The following is a 4375-nucleotide window of genomic DNA, read 5'->3' on the forward strand; positions in this document are numbered from 1 at the left end:
GTCTCCATTTTGTGTTTTGACTGCATTTGCACCGTGACTTTCCAGCCGGGCAGGATTTTGCTCATGGGTTATTGTACAGCTGGCAGATTCATGATTTTGACAGATTGGAGTTATCAGGGTGATGGCTACTTTAGTCAGATCTCATCTCAGATTAGTTTCGTTTTGACTGATTGGATTTATCAGGGTGATAGCTATGGGATGAGATTTTCTGCATGGCGTCTGTTTACATCTTCCAGCGATTATTTAGTCTTATTCAGCATGTGGTCCTTAGCGCTGATTGTCTTTGTTTAGTTTTTGGCGCTCGTTAGTCGTATTCTAGGGTTTCATTTGCTGTTGTATTTACTTCCCTAGTATGGTTTGATTTTTCGTTTCTACTGCTCTAGCCTTTTGGAGGAGGTTTTGNACCAAAACCCTAAAACCCTAAAACCTAAACCCTAAAACCCCTAAAACCCTAAACCCCTAAACCCTAAACCCCTAAACCCTAAACCCTAAACCCTAAACCCTAAAACCCTAAAACCCTAAACCCTAAACCCCTAAACCCCTAAAACCTAAACCCTAAACCCTAAACCCTAAATTTTCATTAAAATCCGGCTTATCACAAACTGTCGCTAATTATCGAATTTTTTTTATACGAACGCCTCACACCCTCTCTCATGCCCACTCACATTGTAACACCCTTTAACACCCAATGTGGGTACCCTTAGTCGATTCTTTAGGTGACCTTTTTTGGCTTTGCTGGATAGCAATCACATTTTTGTTACATGATCGTCCTTACACAATGACTTTCCAGCAAACCTATCTTTTGTACTTCAGTGTCTTGTTCAACATTTAACGTTTTGGGTCATCTCAGGTTTTTCAGAAAGCAGCTTTTAAAGGCCAGATGTTTCAACCATGAGGTACCAAAAGAACGCTGGCAGAACCATTGCAACTTCTAAAAAACATAAAAACCTTGAGCTCCATTAGGCAGGCATTTTTTCATATTATTAATACATCACTAGTAAAAACTAAAACTAATTTAGGTAACGATACTCGTGCTCCGTACACTATATCATAACTTGTCGTGTACACTTTCGATTTATTCGAATTTCAAAGATTAATTTTATTGATGAATTTACTGCAAGAAGGCATGATAAGAACATTACCAATTATCAAAATTCCATGAATATTACAAAATATAGTGCATGAAATGAAATAAATAAATTATGTTTATCTGGAAAATAGAGATCTTATTCAATAGTTAAAAATATGTCGGAAAATGATAATCAGTAATTTATTCTTAAACTGAATGGACATGAACAGGCGTTAAAAACCTTTTGTAGACACAAAGCACAAGTCATGATCCAAACGTTATCCCTTCACAACTAATGCATTCCACGGTCCATTATATATATTTTTTATATACAGTCAAACAGACAACAGTACATCATTTCTCTAGTCACTATCATTTACCCATACATACAACTTATTTACTGAGGTTTAAAGTAAGCATCATAAAGAACACTACCGTGAGATGTAGCTTGTATGGTCAAAAGTAAAAAAAAAAAAACCATTCGAGCAATAAAATTCGATGACATCCTACCAAACTATTAGAAGAACAAACAAATTTTCTAATGTCATCTAACTCATTAATCAATAATTGTAATATTATCATGTTAGCTACTGTTGGATCCTAAAAACACGAGCAATCTTTTTTTGAAGAAAAAAATGACTAAAATTAAAAGAAAAAAACAGCTCAAATGAAGAATTCAAACCAAAAAACAAGATGATGAGAACAATAAAAAGATAAATTATCTCCACATTGAAGAAAATACCACCCGAACAAAAAAATCAATCACAAGAAAGATGCCTGATAGAATAGTTGAGTTAAAGTCTTTGTACATAGATAGTAAAGAATATGCAACAATTATAAAAGGGCACAATATTGATGTAAAACCAGAAAGTTCACTCCTTAATATTATCAAGTTGTATTTAGTAATCGAGTCTTGCAAATCCAAGGAGTTTGGTGAAGATTTCAGAGTTTCTTGTAGAACAAATATTATTTAGTGGATTTCTTCCGAGTGGAAGAGAAGAGGACGTACAAGAACTATACCACATTCAAACCTCTATCAATCTTGTGTATTTATCCTGCATTTACTATCGTTATCCATCCTCCAACAAGCGCTCTTGAAAAAGAAATCGTGAGCAAGTATGAAATTGATATTTAAATTTAGTTAACACATAAAGCTATTGGCAAAAAGTATAAGCAGTATCATAAGATGTTATGTCCTTACCTCATTCCCTTCACGCATCAATGATCGTATTAATGTGGGGGCAGGCAATGTAGAATATAGACTGCTCCTGCTGGTATAGAGCAAGAAAAGCGGATCCTCTGCGTCGACCCATTCCACATCACAAGTATCTGAATATTCATCCTGGTAGATATTGGAATGAAAGACGGGATGAGCAAGAGTAGAAAAGCAAAAACATACGAATAAAAATCTCAACTATGCCTCTCCGTTATTAAATTGTATTTGAGTTTTGGGCTATATGTACAATATTTTTTTTAATGGCAGGATGATCATGTCGAAGGACCTCCAACTTCCCTGCCACAACTAGTACAAAGTGTTTCATCGTTTTCCCATAAATGCATGTAAAACCCAGAAGCAGTTGCAAGTTCTCATCGAAGTAGGACGGTAATGCACTGTTTGCTGCAAGCCAATAAGGGAATAAGCTGATTATTAAGATGTACTGACCTTCACAGAACCGTAGCCAATTTGTATTTTTACCGCGCTTGGGAGTCCACCAACATTCTTCGATTATGTAAGCGTCGTTGCAAAACCCAAAGGAACCCATAATTTCTGGCAAAATTAAGCATTTATAAAGTCTTTCCTAGGGAAAAAACTCCGAGTTACCACATGCTACAAGGGGAGTTGCGTATTGGTATTAGGAAAAATATAGATAAAATTATGACGAGGCAGTAGATTTATAGTCTGACAAGTTGTTGAATATTTCTTGTTCAAACATTGGCATTGAAGAAAAATAATGATAAAACTATGACAAGGCATTAGCATTTAGTTTCGCACGTGGATGGGTATTTATTTTGCAACTACCAATGATGTAGCTCAAGAATCAGCAAGTGAAATAAGTTCCTCCACCACACCAGGGTCTTCAAGTGTGCTTATATCCCCGAGCTCATCTAACTGTTTGGAAGCAATTTTCCTCAAAATTCTTCTCATTATCTTCCCACTCCTTCTCTTCGGAAGACCAGGAGCCCAATGGATTTTGTCGGGTGCTGCAAATGCTCCAATCTGATAGTCCACATGCTAATTGCTTCGTAAGAGACAACTCATAAGTTTTCAATTGACACAAGAACAAAAAAATACCACCAGAACAAAAAAATCAATGTTGATATAGACATTTTCGAATGTCGGCATTCTCCGAGTAGACAGATTGTTCCCATTTTTGTTTCCAGTAAAAATGGGATGCAAAGTCGGACCAGAATCCAGCAGGGTCCTCAATAGACTTTCTATACATCTCCAGATACTGCAGCAACACCTCAGCACGATTAAAAAAAAAAAAAGAGGGAGGCATGAAGCAAAGATCAAAACGACTTAAAAAAAACCTGGTCGGGGGAAGAGACATGGGCCTGAGCAGAGAAATCGTGGTTGGGGATGATTAGATGATCCTCTTCGGAAGCAAGCGCCTCGCCGAGGATGAGAGTATTCAATTGGGAGATCTTGCCAACTTTAGAGAGGAGTGGTCATAGACTCAACGTGGAATCCATGGCCGATTGAAAGAGAGGCGGTGGTAGGTGGTGCGTGGGAAAGTTCGATATAGATATGGAGGGGTCGTGTCTGTGTTTACAGTTGGACTTCAAGAGACAGCTGATCTCCTCGTGCCCCTCGCGGATTTGCTATTATTATTATTTAAATTGATACGATTCCTGCCAATGAAATCATTAGTATTACTATAACTGTAGCGGTATGATATGGACTTCTTTTCCATCGGATATTATTATCATTATAATGAGGTGTAGGTGTAGGTGTAGGTGTAGGTGTAGGTGTAGGGTGATTACATTTTAATAGAAACTAAAACAATCAAATATATTTGCGAATAATTAGTTTCGAAAATTTTAGTTGATCTACATTATTTTTAACAATTTTTCTAAAACATTATTTATTTCAAAAATAAATAAAATAAGGTCGATTCTTTATTATTTACTCAAATATGTCAATAGAGTAATAAATCAAACATGATATTATAAATTAATTAATTGATTTGTCAAAATGATACATTCAATTTTTTAAGGTATTTTAAGTATAATAATTTAAAATTGAGATTATCCTTAATTTAGAGTTGGATTTGTGTGGATCATAAAATCCAATCAAAGACAACT

At 35.8% G+C, this 4375-nt stretch overlaps 1 long non-coding RNA gene across 2 annotated transcripts; it reads right to left on the minus strand.

Annotated features, from left to right (window-relative positions):
• Positions 1-703: 703 nt before the first annotated feature.
• Positions 704-3980, minus strand: LOC140976629 (uncharacterized). Of its 2 annotated transcripts, XR_012175249.1 has the most exons (4): positions 3602-3979; positions 2733-3522; positions 2271-2411; positions 704-2162 (listed from the first exon to the last, which is right to left on the minus strand). It is a non-coding gene; the product is annotated as an uncharacterized lncRNA (long non-coding RNA). The 2 variants fall into 2 exon arrangements; XR_012175248.1 differs by having other exon boundaries at positions 704-2411; positions 3602-3980.
• Positions 3981-4375: the final 395 nt, after the last annotated feature.

Source organism: Primulina huaijiensis, chromosome 5, assembly GCF_012295235.1.
Source record: "Primulina huaijiensis isolate GDHJ02 chromosome 5, ASM1229523v2, whole genome shotgun sequence".
NCBI classification, from domain to species: Eukaryota; Viridiplantae; Streptophyta; class Magnoliopsida; order Lamiales; family Gesneriaceae; genus Primulina; species Primulina huaijiensis.